A 16,957-nucleotide genomic window follows, 5' to 3' on the forward strand; every position below is an offset into this window, starting at 1 on the left:
CGGGGGAGGCCCTGGTCCAACCACTTTTCAGCCATAGTCCCGTAGTATCTCAGTACAGCTGCTGCCAGAGTAATCCAGAGCATTGCCCTGTGTGCATGGTCCCAATGCCACTGAAATGTCACCCGTCCACCCCTCCATACAGCTGGAAGGAGGGGGTCCAGGCCACACTACAATGAGGGGTCATGCGACCTGGTGCATGGGCTGACAATGTCACTCAGATTTAGCCCAGCCACCCTCCATCCAGACAGAGTTGCAGCCGGGCCAAATGGCGCTCCGACCTGGTGGACAAAGAGTCGGGTCCTGGTTGGCAAAGCGTGGGGGAGTCTGCCAAGAACTCGACCCCTGGTGGCACTGGCTCACGTGCTGTGTGGGTAAGAGAGAGTGGAGACTCCCCGGCCAAAAGAAATCGGGGGACCCTGCATGGGAGGAGGGGGGACAAATGGGACTGGCATGGGGTCCCCGCCAGGGGGTAGAGACTAGAATTTGTCCCCTCCTCTCAAGAAAGATCTGAATTGGTGTGACTGGTTGTGGGGGAGAATGGAGATGGGATACTTTCCCTACTGAACAGAAGCCTTCTCAGGGTTTGGATCATATCATAGGCTGCATTTCCTTTGCTCCCTACAGATTCAGAGACTTGTGATCAGAGATCAGTTCCAGCTGGAAGATTCAAGTTGCAGTGGGGGAGGTTTAGGTTGGATATTAGGAAAAACATTTTCACTAGGAGGGTGGTGAAACACTGGAATGCGTTACCTAGGGAGGTGGTGGAATCTCCTTCCTTATAAGTTTTTAAGGTCAGGCTTGACAAAGCCCTGGCTGGGATGATTTAATTGGGGATTGGTCCTGCTTTGAGCAGGGGGTTGGACTAGATGACCTCCTGAGGTCCCTTCCAACCCTGATATTCTATGATTCAAACCTGGATTTTTTATGCCCTGCACGTTCAGACGGGTTGGTATCTGGTGATCTGGCTTCGGTCCATGGTCAGCTTCCAACACCTGGGCATGTTCAGACAAGGCCTCTCTCTGGGCTGGTCTTCGCTGCAGTGTTAGCACGAGATAGAACTTGAGTGCTGCCCTTAACCCCACTCCTGTCCACACCTAAAAATCTCTAGCTCGAGTCAGGTGGTGTATTAGACCCAAGCTAACCGGCCTGTTGGGGGTTAAAGCTCAAGTGCTGCTGATACTCCAGCTCGTAATGCAGTGGCAGCTACCCTCTGCTGCTAACTAAATACTCCGCCCAATGTATTTGTTCAGTCACCTCAGCCCGGCAGCCCTCATCCCCCCTGCCCTCCCCCCATTTCACAGTCTACAATATCAATGGGCGCGAGGCCCCTAGCAGCAGCTTCGGGGGTGGCCCGCCAAGCCCAGATGGATCCTGGCCATGCTTCCTCACCCATTTCTGCTCCATTTCCCTCGCTCGCGGTAACATACTGGTTTGGTGTGAACGAGTGAGCAAGTGAGGCTGCCCTCTAGTGGCCAGCTGACCATTCCTCGGTGCCACAGCAAGCCTGCTCTCTGGTGGTTTTCTCATTTGGAGACTATTGATCATTACCTGGAGGCCCGGCTCAGGAACCCAGCCCCATTGTCCTGGGAGCTACAGACACAGAGCAAGAGGCAGCCTCTGTCCCAGGGAATTTGTGATCTAGCACGATGGGGTGCTGGCTGGTCCATGCCTGGGCTCCCAGGCTGTGCAATAAAATGCTTAGTGACCAGGTCAACACAATGAGATGCGTTTTGTAGCATCCTTTGCCCAAGGGTCACAAAATGCCTGGAGCAACCCCGTCCCTATGCGAAAGGCCTGTCCCATGTCCCTGTCCAGTGCCTGCCACGCTGGCCATTGCCAGCAGCCCCCTTTCAACTAAGCTGGTGACACTGGCTGATCCCATATGTATCTTGGAGACCACCCGCCTCCACCTAGTCATAGGCTGGTGTAAGCCACACCCACTCGGTGAGGCGCTCTCTCCCCCTCTAGTGGTCAGGAGGCCAGAGACAGAGGTGGATGAGCCTGCTACAGCCTAGCTAACGAGATGGGTGCTGGAGCTCACGTTGTAGAAGCTCAACCTTTTAGAAGCAAAGGTCCTAGATTCAGTTAAATCACTACATGGGGGTGCGTGGCTCCTGCCCTCCTCACTCCAGATGGTGTGGAGAAAGTGCCTAGGGAAGTGTTATTTACCCCTTCCCATAACACAAGAACCAGGGGTCACCCAATGAAATTAACAGGCAGCAGCTTTAAAACAAACATAAGGAAGTACCTTTTCACACAACACACAGTCAACCTGTGGAATTCATTGCCAGAGGATGTTGTGAAGGCCAACTGGGTTCAAAAAAGAATTAGAGAAGTTCATGGAGGATAGATCCCTCCATGGCTACCCCTTTGCCCTCTCACACTACCCCTTTCTTCTTCCAGGAACACTCCATGCAGGACTGGACAACTAATAGGCTTGTGACATCACGGGGACCCAGGATGTGAACCCTGATTAGCAGAGAGGGGGAAGGGCTTGCCTGGATGAAATCATAGCATTTTGCTCTGCATCCAGTTCACTTCAACACTGGTCAAAGAGTTGGAAGGATCAGGCTTTTGTTAAAGAATAATCCCCATCCCTGCAATTACAGGCAGCAAGAACCGCCAACACACATCTCTGACTCTTCCAATGAGTCCTTCAGCAGCATAGTGAGAAAGAGCAGCCTTGTTATTCCTCATATAACCAAGTTTGAAAGCACCTTTTCCCATCACAACAGCCCAAAGCCATATTTTTCCCAAATGGGAGGGAAGGTCTCACGGTTAGACAACTGGCCAGGGACCTGGGTTCATTTCCTGGCTCTGCCACAGACTATGCATGACCTGAGACATGTTGCTTATCTCTATATGCCACAGTTCCCAGTCTGTAAAATGGAGATAAAGAGCCTTCCTTTATCTGTCTTGTCTCTTACTATGCACGTGTACAGCGCCTGGCACACTGGGACGCTGTTCTCCGTTGGGTCCTGCTGTCATCATTTATTTTCCCTTATTGAGATTCTGACCTCCCAACACCACCACCGGGAAGAGGTGAGAAGAGAAAAGGCAAATCTGTCCTGGCTCGATAAACCCCTTCCTAATATTTCCCTGTCCACAATTATTTCCAGCCACTTCGGTTAGGAAGGATGGTTCTTTATCAAGTATATATTTGTTTAAAAAATACATTCTGTATCACGCCAGAATTCCACTAGGGGGCAGTAAATGAGAGATATAGCAGCCTGAAGGCGCTGCAGATGGTTTTTGTCTTGTGCTGTGGACCAAACTCACTGTACCCAATACAAGCCAGTTCTCCCTGGGGTGAGAGAACTGGCTTCATTTGACACACGCACAGATTTTTACATAGCAATCTGTATCGGGCGAAGGAGTCACATTTATGCTGGTACAAATAACAGGGCTTTAGGGATCAGGGTCGTTCCCCTGCTAAAGTATGACTGGTCAATAACGAAGAGACCATGACACATTTTAAGCCTTTGGATGGAGAAAAGGCCATCAATGTCTTTTGATGCTGGGGTCATTTTCCCTTTAGTCTCACCCGGCCAGGAATTGCCTCTTGGATGCATAGCGACTGGAGGATGGCTTGGGAAATTAGCGACAAAGGTCTTTCCTTGCCTGATTGCTGAGTCAAAGCCAACCCAGGGAAAGATTTCGCTCTTTGCTGATGGATTGGCAGCCTGTGTGAAATGAGTTTGGCGGATCTCAGTCAGGATCCCAGTAAACCTGACATCCACATTGTGAGCATCTATTTTGCAGGCCTTTCGGCAGTCCCGGCAGACGGACTGAACGGGTTTGGAGATCAAACTCCTTCCTCTGCCCTCTAGAGGGCAGGGCTGAGTCACACGAGCTCTGTGGGAAGCTAGTATTGCTCTTGTCTAACCTGAGCTGTGGAATCACAAAGGGTTTTCAAACCAGCTCCTTTCACCTGCCCTAAAACTACTCAGACAACAAAGGAACCCCCCACCCTCCATCCCCAAGTCTTAACTCATCCTTATGGGCCTGATCCATGGAGGTCAATGGAATGATCCTTATTCACTCCCCAGTGCTTTGGATCAGGCTCTGGTCGACCTTGGGTTTGCCAAACCTAGCCAATATTCTTTCCTCTCACTGCTGTGCCCCTGGCCCGGCTTGTGCCTCCCCTGGCGGCGGCTGCAGCTCCCCCAGGAAGCCAGTCTCCCCACTGAGCCACACTTGCCCAGTTTCAGCCCAGGGTAAAGACGTTTCACAGACAATGTTTGATCCCCGCAAGCCGGGAAATGCCGACAGTCTGCTAGCTCAGGCAGTGCCCCTCCACTGCAGCTGGGATGCCACCCAGGCATATAATTATATCTAATTCCTCCCCTGCCGCGGCTGCGTTAACAAGACCTGCAGCTGCATACTGAAGGGGCAATTAATTGTCTTGCCCATGTAACCATGGTTACAAGATTGATACAGGTGGCGGATATCGATGGCAGTAGATCTGTGGCAGCTAGAGGAGGACGGCACAAGGGGCAGTTCTGGGGGTGTTGAAACTTTGCATCCGGGAACCAGGGTTTTAACCAAAACAGCAACTATCGAGAGTCTCGCGGGGAAAAAACTCACAAGAGCTGGCAACGCTGACAGGATCAGGGCCCATGGTGCTGGGAAGTTGTACAGACATGTGGCAGAAAGAGGGTCCCTGCCCCAAAGATCTTACACTCTAGGTGGATACATCAAGCCAGTGAGGGGAGTGCAGGACAGCGGGGAGAGCGCCCGTAGCAGAGCCTTTACCCCACTGGGGAGCCCTGCAGATATTCCCCACCTGCATCAGCAGGGACCTGTGCTCAGGGCAAGTGTCCCACGGGCAGCGGAGATGTGACCTGCAGACTCAGCAGCTTTTTACCCTTGATCCGTATCAGAGCTGGGCCTAAAGAGAGACTCCACCTCCAAGCTCCTGGTACTTTGGATCTCAAAGTACTTTATGCACAGTAAGGAACGGAGCGTGGCAGCCCCTCATGGCAGGCAGGGAAGTACTATCCTCCCTGCTTGAGGGGGGAAACTGAGGCACGTGGAGGGGCAGGGATGTACCCAAGGCTGAGCAGCAATTTATTGACAGCTTGTAAGTAAATCTGGATGGGTGGAGGCAGGGCTGGGGTTTGGTCCTTACTTGACAGAGTCAGAGAGGTTTTGCAGGGGGCAGAGCGGGTGGGCCCAGGGAGGCCAGCGGGAAGCAGGCACTCAGTGGTGGGTGAAGTCAGGGGAGCAGCAATGAGGCATAGAGTGGTGTCTCCTCACAGCAGAGCCACGAGACGGGCTCAGTCCACCTGGGCACAGCCAAGCTCTCCCCAGTCCTGCTCCCTCCCAACCAGGGCTGGCCAGTATAGCTGCAGGATCCTCCCCAGCATGCCGGAGGTGAATGTCGAGCCCTGCAGAGGAGCCTACAGAGGGGCTGTGGCTGCCCCAGAAGTGCTGGCAGTTCTCCCAGCCTGGACTCAGGCGATGGGGAGAGGGAAAGGACGAGATTCGCTGAGCGCGGATCAATCTGCTCCGTGCTTTTGCCCATGGCTCCTGTCACCCCGCTCTGCCTGCGAGGGAGCCAAGAGCAGGGCTCGAGGGAGCCAAGAGCTGGCAAACGAATGACTCCATCCGACAGCGATGCTAACAGTGAGTGGCAGGTGGGTGTATACTGTGGTCAAAGGGACAGGCTAGGGGACCAGAGTGGAGCATGGGAAACTGGGAGCCAGAACTCCCTGGGTTCTATGCACTTCTCTGCCCCTGTCCTGTTGTGTGAGACCTTGGGCAAGTTACTTTGCCTTTCTGTGCCTCAGTTTCCCCATTCTCACTCCCCTCCCCACCCCCACAAGGCGCTTACGCAGATGACAACCCTAATTTTCAAAGGTGCTGAGCCCCCACATCTCCAGCTGATGTTCATGGGAGTGGCGGGCACCTGGCAACACCACCCAAATCGCCTGCTGGGTGCACTGTGATCTTCAGGTGGAAGGTGCTGGTGCAAAGGATTTGTAATCCTACCAAACGAATAGAACAGGCGGGTGGGCTGCCCTGGATGCTGTCTAGGGGGCCAGCTCTGACTAAGTGTCTGCACCAAGTGGATGGAAACCATCACCCCCCCTCACCCCAGCCCCGGTCAGAGTTGGTGGATGTGCACAGAAGGGAGAGTCAGCCGTCTCCCAGGATCCCCTCAAGGCTGCCGGCTGACAATGGCCCAAGCCCAGCTTTCCTGCATTGCTGAGCTAGGAAACTGGATCTGGGGGCGAGATGGGACCAGCTCACTAGCCCGTAACCCCAGGCAGAGCGAGGCTGCTCCCTGCCCCCCAGAAGAATTCATGAGGGGCTCAGACTCGCTCTCATCTAGAGTTACAGAGGAAATACCCAGGAGGCCAGTGACTGCGCACGTTGTTGTCAGCTCTGGCCCAGCGCCGCACAACAGGGCCCGGCCGCATACGGGCCGCACGTGATGGAAAGGGCATTACGGGGTGGCCAGGGCCACACATCCTGTGCACTACAGCATGTAGGAGACCAGGGGAGGACATCTGTAGCCTGCATGGCACATGGACGCATGCGTAGCAAGGGGGCTTGACAGCTGGTGAGTCAGGGATGCTCCTCGTTAAGGTGGGGTCTAGCAACTGTAGGGGTTGGCCACAGTGACAGGATCAGAAAGGTGAATTACAGTAACCCACAGAGGGCCAGGGCCAGGAAAAGACCGCCCTTTTCCTCCATACCTGGCTGTATTGAAAGGCAGTGTGGTCTAGTGGGTGGGGCACAGACCTGTGAGTTGAGAGACCTGGGTTCCATTCCCACCTCTGCCACTTGCCTTGGGCAAGTCGCTCTCTCTGCCCCTACCTGCCTCAGTTTCCCCATCCGCAAAAATCAGAATACTGTAAAGATACTAGCCTCCCTATGTAAATTGCTTTGAGCAAGGGGGCTGATCAGAGGTAATTATTACATGTCAGCCCTTGTGCCTGTTCTGGCCAGAATGCAGGAGGGCAAAAGCTGCCACAAGGTGACAAAAAATATCTTTCCAAGCCTTAAAATATCAAAGCTTTGGGGTTTGGATCAAATAATAATAATAATGGAATAGAGGGTGAGTGGGTGCAGCACATACCTGCCAATGCTATATGGCCCCTGAAAGCTGGAAGGAAGGAGACAGACATTATGGCAGCGTTTAAGTTTGCCTGATTAAAGAATCCAGTTTAATTATCCTGAGTGGCTGGCACGTCCGCCCAGGAACAACCTTTGATTCAAGGACAGTCCTAGGGAGGGACGTTCGTGTGATCAGGAGGGCAAAAGTCACCATAACACAACAGAGCGTGAGCGCACGTTATATTGTAAGCCCTCCGGGGCAGAGACTTGGGGTGCTGTTCCTATGTGGGTGCCCAATGGGGACCTGATCCTGAGTGACACTTTTGGGAGCTCCTGTGAGCCGCTATCCAATAATTGTGTGGCTCTCTTGGGGCACCGACACGTTGTCGGAGCTCAGCAGCGACGCAGTCTGAGCTGCGTTTTCGACATTGAGGGCACAAGGAAAGGGACCTCTGATCGCACTGAAAACAACTGGGGCCTGTCTGCAGTAGCAACCCAACCACTTCGAATACCAGGTGAAGGGGGCGTGCTGACCACCACTCAACAATGGGTAATTTCTCTTGCTCGCGCAAAAATCCATTCTAAATAGGTGTCTCCAGGCATGCCATGCCACTTCTGTGCCTCAGTTTCCCCATGTGTTAAAAGTGGGCAACGCCACCTATCGCAACATGGTGGTTGGGATACACATTAGTACTTGAAAAGTGCTTTGAGATCCCCCGTGAAAGGCATTAAAGGAGTCAGAATTATTATTGAGCTTGGAAATCCAGGCTTGCTGAGACTGAGCTGCTTAGAATTGAGGAGAGCCATGTAGCCTTGGGCCCAGGTGTCTAATCAGAAGGACTGCACCAAGATAAATAACAGAGTGATTGTATGCTTTATAAACACCCCTAGCCACTCCCTGTGTATAAACTGGGGGGGGTGGGAAAGGCTGTCTGTGACACTTCTTTCCTTTGTTATAAAATGGGGCATAATGACAGTTATTGGCTTCCATACGGGTACCGCTCCCAGCTGTGATCTTGTCAGATCTCATAAGCTTAAGCAATATTGGTGGGCTGAGTCAGGCTCAGTGCCGAAATAAAAACCAATCGAGCAGCAGACAGTGGCTGAGAAGAGGTTACTCTTCCCTCTGAAAAATGATCCGACCAAGGGCCCCAGCGCGGTCACAGGGAATACAGTGAGACATCAAACCAAGGGCCTGACCACAGAGGGGCTTTCCAAAACCACAAGCCTCCTTTTGCAAGAGTTATGGTGATATCCCCAGAATGGGGCCACATTCCAGTTTGGTTAAGAACAATGTTCCCTCCTGCTGTTTTTTCAGGTGGATACAGCATACCTGTTCACTTCCTGTCCTAAACTGTTATGTCTCGCTGTTAAACAGCTACCATGCTCCACTCCAGAGTTGGCTGCATTTCAGTGGTAGGTGAAAGGGCCTCTCCGCCATATATAAGATCATCCCTTATATGAATGCAGGATTGTTAGGGTGATGAAACCGAGCCTATATGGCAAAAGCGACAGTTCCCAATACGGCATTCGCTCAGCAAGCAGGTCCGTGATACCACCCCACTGCTGGGGTAGAATGAACTCCAATCTGCGTCAGGGACATCACCCCTTTTTGGCTCCTAGCTGAACCCAGCCAGGGGTGCTGGATCCCTACGGCTCAGTACTTCGGTCAGAAGAGCAAACCTTTGGAATGGAGCCTGCTGCATCCTGTGCAAAGTACTCTTAAGTGTCCCAGGGCAGAAGCCCGTCTCTCTTCTTCCTCTGTGTCATCAGGACTCCAGAAAGTTTCCTGGAACAAACGGAAAAATCTTTCCAGCCATGTGCAGCTTTGATTTGTGTCTGCTGTCTCCTCCTCAGCCTGGGTGATGGAAAAACAAGGGGCTCTGCTCCCCAGTCCCTCCTGGCTCTTCTCCGCCCCACACGTCCCTCGGGAGACGGCAGCTTAGCACACACCAGTAGACCCCGTGTTTAAACACAAAAAAAATGTATCCTGGACCCTGGTACGGCAGAAATGCTGAGCCATGATTCTGCGCTCCCTTACACTGGGCCTGACTTGACAACAATACAGCTACTCCGGATTTATGGGAGCAGAATCAGGCCCTGGACTCTATCTGGCCTGGCATTTTGCCTCCCACTGCATTTTCCTAGGCGCCGGGGCTGGGCAAACCCCAAGCACCAGGCCAATCTGGGCTGGCTTTTACTCTGAAGCGAGGCTTGGCTCTAGCCTCCCCCCACCTGTTTTTAACTCCCCTTTGTGTTGCAAGGGGGGAAAAGTAACGCAAAGTTGCTTTAAATTAGCAAACTCCTGACACAGAGAATAACCCCGGCCTGGCTACAGCGGCGGTGGCGGCTGCTGCTGCTGGTGGTGGGTCTTGGCAGGGCCTGGAAACTGATGCAATCAGCTGTGATTAACAGAGGGGAGCGGCTGGGGATGACAGCACTCCCCCACCTGTGTTTGCCATTGTGTTCCTGTTAGCTGTTTGCAGGTGTTTGCTGGCGCCGGGCTGTCTGAGCTCCCGGCCCTGCTCCTTCCCCTCCACCCCGCCCCCTCCTGCTCTCTGGCTCGCCTCCAATTCCAAGTCCACTCGGCGCCTCCCTCTCCCATTCACACGTCGGCAAACAAGCCCAGGGACCGGGAGCAAAGGCGGCCCCAGTAACACTTTCCAGCCCTGCTCCAAGCCCCATCAATTACGCTTGAAATGCAATCCGGGGCAAATTCCTGTTTTTAAGGGGAGGGGGACAAAGGGATTTTTTTTGGGGGGGAGAGGGGGGATCATCTCTGTGTTGCTCGGTTCAAAAGAGCTTTCAAACATTCATTAGCTGGAGAATTCTCTTTGATCCCCTCAGGCCACACACCCACCGCCCCGAAAGGAACAAGTCTGGCGGGGCGCCCTCTTTCCGGGGGTCTGACTTTTCCCCTGTGTGTGGGTCAGGAGACGGGGTGTGCGGAAAGTTTGCCTGGCCTTAAATAGAGAGCGTGATTCCCACACGGGAGTCTTAATCCACTGCCCCAAGATGTGGGCTCCCCCAAATATTTGAACTCTGGATTTAGGGAGAGCAGATGTCCTGGTTTTATAGGGACAGTTCCGATATTTGGGGCTTTTTCTTATATAGGCTCCTATTACCCCCTGTCCCCTGTCCCGATTTTTCACACTTGCTGCCTGGTCGCCCTATCTGGATTCTGATTTTATGGCTCAGACCCAGAAGTGTCTCTTAGGGTTTATTTCTCAATTCGAAGGGGATTTTTGAACGATCACATATGTTCCCTCTTAGCTTCCTTCCCATGTGAGTCCCAATTCCAGGTTGGTTAATAACATCCCCACAGTATTTTCAATTGAATATCCCCTATCAAGTGAATATCCCTCTTCAGTTTCCTGTCCTAAATTATTGTGTAGCGCTGTTAAGCAGTTGCCGTGTGCCACCCCAGAGGTGACTGCACTTAATCCCAATGCAATTTGCTCGGGGGGGGGGGGGGGAGGACAGACACTTTAAGGATTCCTGAGGAGTGTGCACAAGGGGGCCAAGCAGGAGCACGGGCTCCCGCAGAAATCAGCAGGGGCACAGAACTCCTCCAGCTCCAGGGCCTGGGCAGGGAGAATTACCTCCTCCGGCCCCAGGACTGTGGGGTAAGAGTAAACTCATTCAGCCCTGGGGCTGCAGCAGGGACACAGAACATCCCCCTCCAAAAGCCATAGGTGCTAGAACTGGGGGGGGGGGGGGGCTGCTGCAGCCCCTGGCTCCAAGTAGTTTCTATCACAGAAGTGTTTACAATTTGGTTCATTGGCTCTCAGCACCTCCACTATACAAATTGTTCCAAAATCAGTCCAATTTTTATTCTTGGGTGTCCTGAATATTTCAGATCCTGGCTGCTCTGCATGGCATAAACAAGGACTTGCCTTCCCCAACCCCCAGCTTTGTGTGGCATCCTGTGCACTGTTGGTGGGCTAATGTTCTCCACCCCAGAGGTGGCTGCATTTCAGTGGTGCATTTATATCATTTACAAAACACGTTGGGATCTTTCACGGTGCTACAGACATGGAAAGTGCTGTAAACCAGCAGAAGCCAGGAAACTCACATGTAAAATAATAACCCTACTTTGCACTTCTGCAGCCTGCTCTTGCATTGGGCCTTTCAAATGAGGCTCTCAAAGTGCATTACAAATCATAATTCTCACAATGCGCCTGTGAGGTACGTGACTATTTTTTATAGATGGGGAAACTGAGGCACAAACAAGGGGGATGGAGTGACTTGCCTAAGGCCACCCAGTAAGCCAGGCCTAGTCTACACTTAAAATTTAGGTCGGCCGAGCTGCATCACCCAGGGGTGCAACAAATCACCTGATCCTGAGCAATGGAGCTACAGTGACCTAACCCCCCGCACAGAGACAACTTCTGTGGCCCAAGCTACTGTCACTCGGGGAAACGGTGTTCCTACACCGATGGAAAAACCAATGAGAACAGAATCTCCAAGGGCACCAGAGGAGGGCTGGGTTCCCTCTGGGGGCAGGGGTGGGAGGTGATAAATGCTCTTTTGTGCTAAGTCGATCTAGTGTCTAGATACTTGGGCCTGGACAGCCTACACTACACTTAACAATAAGTTGACCTGTGGGGCAGTGAAAAATCCACACCCCTGAGCACCGTAGCTATGCCAGCCTACACCTACGTGGTGCCAGGTCCATTAGGAATGCCCCTCCTGCATTGACAAGAGGATCAATAATCCCTCGCCGTTCCCACTGGGTATAGCATCCTTCCTGTTCCAAACAGAGAACATGTTCCACCCCTGACGCAGCTGCACTTCACTGGTAGAGGAACAGATTCCTTCGCAGGTGTCAGCAATGTTCCTCAATGCCTGGGGGCCTAACGGTAGGAAGCTAAATCCACATTTTGGCCACCGAAGCAGTAGCCTGATCTTCAGAGGCATTGAGTGCCCCCAAGTGCCATCAAAGTCACTCAGGAGCAGCGGGTGCTCGGGTCCTCAAACTCAGGCCTAGGGTGACCAGATGTCCCGATTTTATAGGGACAGTCCCGATTTTTGGGTCTTTTTCTTATATAGACTCCTATTACCCCCCACCCCTTGTCCCGATTTTTCACGTTTGCTGCCTGGTCACCCTACTCAGGCCTCTCATTTGGCACAGGCAGGCACCTCCGCTTGACAGCAACGTCCCTAGTTAGCCAAGTGCTTTGGGAATCAGCCAGGGAGCACGCTCCCATGGTACCATGGAACGATCGCCGATGCCCCTTTCCCAAACAGCCTCGTGTGGCCAGTTACGAGGCTCTGCCAGCCTGGGACAACAGGTCATTTACCTGGGAATGTTTGCCAGCAGCTAACAATGGGGCGGAGATTGCCCTGGTTTCTAGCTAGCCCATAGCCCCACTGCCACTGGTTCAGCAGAAATCTGTGGGTGCCAAGGCAGGGGCAGAACGGAGGCTTAGGTATTCAGCCCCGAGAAGTGCCCTGTGGGGGTGGTAGTGATGGACTCCTCCCCGCTCACTCCAGACCAGGGAGCCCTGTGGCCACGTGAGCTCCCACAGACCTGGCACCACGTGCTGTGTGGGAGGCTGTGGTGGACCCACTAGCCCCATCCCTCCCTTCTTCAGTGCACAGGGAGAGTCCCCGTGGAGCAGTGTCCCATGGGGCGCAGGGGGAGTGGGCCCCAGCCCTACCAATCCTGCCTCCTGCAGCAGAAACACACAGAGTCTGCTACCTACGTCCAGGGCCCGCTGCAGCCTTTGCCCCTCAGCAATTGGGACCCTGCCTAGCTGCCAGCACAGCCCTGCGTGCCAACCCCACAGTACTCTGTGCTCCACAGTGGGAGAGCCCGGTGCAGTCCTGTCTGGTTCCTCTCTGCCAGTCCTTGCTTAATGACTTCCAGCTGCGTTCCGATATCCTGCTAAACACCCGCCCCACTCCCCATTAGCCCTAAAAGCCCCGACCTCTCCTCCCCTCCCAAGCTCTCTCTGGTACATTTCTGCCAGCCTGATTCATGCCTCAGGCATTCAGCAACTGTCCCTACTGGTGCCTGCTCTCCGCTAACCTGGCCTGGAGGGCTCAGCCCCTAACGCCAGGTTCCTGGTCTGGAAGCACTGGCTGCCCCATCTTTCTGTCCCGGGGTGGGGTGATGTGGCCCTGGAGGAGCGATTGCAGTGGAGGAAACGCAGGGATTAAACAGTGGAAGTTCTGTTTCTTTTGTTCTTTGTGCTCACGCCTCTGGGATCTGCTTCTTCTCAGCCACTGTCCCTGGCTGGAATCTCCTCTCCTCTCTGTTTGGGAGGCAGCTGGGTCACGTCCTGCCTCACCCTGCTGAGATAATGCCAGAGGAGGCTGACCTGGGGGGGCTGCAGGCTAGCAGGGAAAATCCAGCACGCCAGCCTGCTGCGGATCCATCGGGTGCCACACTGCCCCAGCCTTGAATTGTGTGGGGAGATAGCGTAACCCCAGCACCTGGAGGCTTGGCAGGATGGGGGAGAAGCAGCTTGATCAGCTAAGAGCTAGGGCTGAGCTGTGGCCATGCTGGGGCAGGGCGAGGAATGGGATAAAGTGGGCCTGGGTGGATCCTGCACGAGATGGGGACTCAGGAGACCTGGGGTCAGTGTCTGGCTCTGGCTTCCTGACTGACATTGGGCCAGATCCTTAAACCACCCTGTGCCTCAGGTCCCCAGTCTGGGGTAAGAGCATACCTCGCCCTCCGAGGGGCGCAGTGAGGATCAAGCCCGGTGATGAGGGCCTAGCCAGCATCCACTCTTGCACCATAGATGTCAGGGCAGTTAACATCAACAAAAGGAGCAGCAGGCCTGGACAATATCATGGTGAGGTCTCTCTTGTTGGCTTCCCTTCCCCTCCTCTGCTCATCAGGGCTAGAGAGAACCACACTGACCTGCCATTTCTGTCTGCCCCTCCAGGGTAATTCACGCCTTGCGCCCCTTTTCCTGGATGCCCCTGGAATTTGCCCCTGGAATTTGCACCAGCTTCCAGGAGTGCCATACTGCCAGGCCCCTGCGCCTCCAGGAGCGCCGTACTGCCGGGCCTCTGTGTTTTTGTTTGTTTGGGGTGTTTTGCATCACTGATTGGCTGTTTTTTTTGTTGGCCTTTGCTCGGCCACTGAGAGGCAGCACCGAAAATGTTTTCTGCTCGGGTTGGCAAACTGGCTAGACCGGCACCTGGCAGCTGGTTGGAAGGGAGCATTCCCACTGGCTGCCATCTATCACCCGCTTAACCCACTGCCCCTCCACACACTGTTTACACAGAGGTGCAGGATCAATTATTGCCCCGAAAAGATTGTTGCTCGTATTTCCTCCAACATGTCACTCTGGCTTCTTCCTCTCAGGCCTGTTCATTGCTCCCACCCTAGGCCAGCCTCCCCTTCGGTGGAGATACCTGGATACATTCCTCCCCCCTGTTTGTTTAGGGCTTGTCTGCATGGGTAACGCAATCTAGACTAAGTAAAAGTGTGAATTTAAACCAAATTCATTAAACCGGATTTAGCCCCATGTGGAGACTCTCATTTGGAATAAAGGGGGGGCCTGAATTCGGCTTTCCAAAGTGGAGGAATTATTCCAGACCAGAGTGTCCACATGGGTAGCTATTCCAGAGTAGCTGTTGTGGAATAGGTTACGCCGCAACTGCTGTGCCAGTCAGTTTACACACACAGATCAGCACTTAGAGCTTGGGGGGTGTCCAGGAGAAGCTGGATTCCTTGTATTTATGGCAGGAGCAACATGGAAGCCAAGCCCATGGGAACAGGAGTCGAGAGGGAGAAGGGAAGCACTGAGGAATCTTAGCATGCATTCCTTCGTAGCTTTCCTGTCTCTGTCCAGGCACTGCTCAGAGGAAGCTACTAGAATTCGGTGGCCATCCAGTAGCTAGTGTTATCAATGGAGACACAGCCAGATTCCATATCCCTTCCACCCCCAAAACTCCCACTGGCTTTAACACGAGATACGGGTGCACAGGGAAGGCAGACCTGACCTTGCATTACTAGACTTCTCTGGATTTAATAGGAACTTCAGTTTGCTTCAACTCGGTCTTTTCTATTGCAATAATTCCCTCCCCTCCTCTATTCACACCTATCATTCTGAGCCTTTCCATGCCAAGCTGCTAAGAACACCACCATGGGCCAGCAACACCAGTTCAATCCAATACCAGGTACTTGGTTCCTTGGATCTGGCCCAAGCAGTGTCAGACGGGCCTGAGAACAAGGGGGAGAAACCGATTTGACAGTGATCGTTGCGTTCCGGACATTATTGTTAATTGCATTACGGTGCCCCCTAGAAGTCCTGGCAGGGATCAGGCCCCCTTGTGCTGGGCACAGTCCAAGCACACAGTGAGATCCAGCCCCTGCCCGGAAGACCTCACAGCCTAAACAGGCAAGAGAGAAGAGATGGATTCCCAGGTTTGCGGCTGGAGACCTGAGACCTTGAGACGCTCAGCGCCGGGCCCCAGAACCCAGGGACCGTCTGGGGCAGAGCGGAGAGCTGAGCCCTTACCCACAAGGCTGCTGTTCCCCTAGCTGTAGTGTGAGGCTGCTGCCCAGGCAGCTTGGAAATTAACCCCACTTCCCATCACTCCCTCTGCAGGCCCCAAGTACTCGCCACCTGTGAGGCAAGAAGCTGCAAAACAAGCCGGGAGAAAGTGAAGCAAGGTCCTGGGGCCAAGTCTGTTCTGTGGATCCTGCGACACCTGAGCGTCCAAGCTTGAGATGGGCCCTCCCACCCCATCGCCACTCAGCTGCTCTGCTTGGTGCACTCCCCAACACACACCCCCTCAACTTAGCTGCTAGACCCAGCACTGGTTTCCCTGGTGCTTTCAGGGAGAAGAGCCATTGGCTGTGCCTTCCTGACATTAGCCAGGAAGAGGGGAACGCCCACCCCACAGAGCTACCTGCACGACAGGGACCCCCTCCTGACTGGTATGCCAGGGCCTGCGTCCTGCCGTTCCTTGCAGGCTCTTCTCCACCTCGGGTTTGTTGCTCACATTAATCACCCAAGCAGGGATTAGCTGTAGTCAAGATACTGGGGACTGGTGGCAGGGGATGCTCAGAATGCAGGTTTTTTCCTACGACAATTTGCCCCACTGCTCAGCTCTTGGAAACCTGGGGCCACGGTCGCTGCTGAATACAGCAGACCCCCAAGACACCAAGGAGCTCACTGTGCTGTCGGTTGCAGGGGGCAGATTCAGACGTGGAATCTGCAGGCCCAGCTCTGCTGAGCTTGTTGCTGTTCTTTGAAGGGTTTGCTTCCTGTCACGGGGATGTTCAAAAGTGACCAGTGCTTGGGGGAGGGGGACGCGGGGTGTGCTGAAACACCTCCAAGGTGCCTGATTTTCAGAGGGCGGGAAAAATCGGGCCCCCTTGAAGGTGTCTCGTGTCTGACGCACAAAACTCAAGGCACCTTGAAATCACTACCCTGTCCTGAGGAGACAGCTGCTTTCTCCGGTCTGTGCACCGCCCGTTTAGTTACAACAGTAAATAGCAGTTTGCATCTGTCTGGACTGGCTGTTCAGACGGTCAGCTCTTGGGGAGAGGGCCTGTCTCCAACTCTGTGTTTGTACATCACCAAGCACAACGGGGACCTGGTCTTGGTTGGCTCTTAGGCAACTAGCATAACAAATATGTTAATAACAACATGGGGCGCAGTTCGGACTCACGTCGTTGTGCGCCCCTCCAAAGAGCAAGATCGAACCCTTCTGGAACTCCTCTGAAGGCAATGGGGTGACGCTGGGGATAGACTTGAACCAAGATACCCAGGGGAATAAAGTGGAGGAGATCCTTGGCACTCAGGCCAGATACACAGCAGCCTAGAGAGGCATGCAGGGGGTTAGCAGCAGCAGCTCCCACCTTGCACATGCCAAACCTATGATGGCCATGACCATGAATTCACTTGTAGGCCCCTTTGTC

This window comes from Lepidochelys kempii, chromosome 19 (genome assembly GCF_965140265.1).
Source record: "Lepidochelys kempii isolate rLepKem1 chromosome 19, rLepKem1.hap2, whole genome shotgun sequence".
NCBI classification, from domain to species: domain Eukaryota; kingdom Metazoa; phylum Chordata; order Testudines; family Cheloniidae; genus Lepidochelys; species Lepidochelys kempii.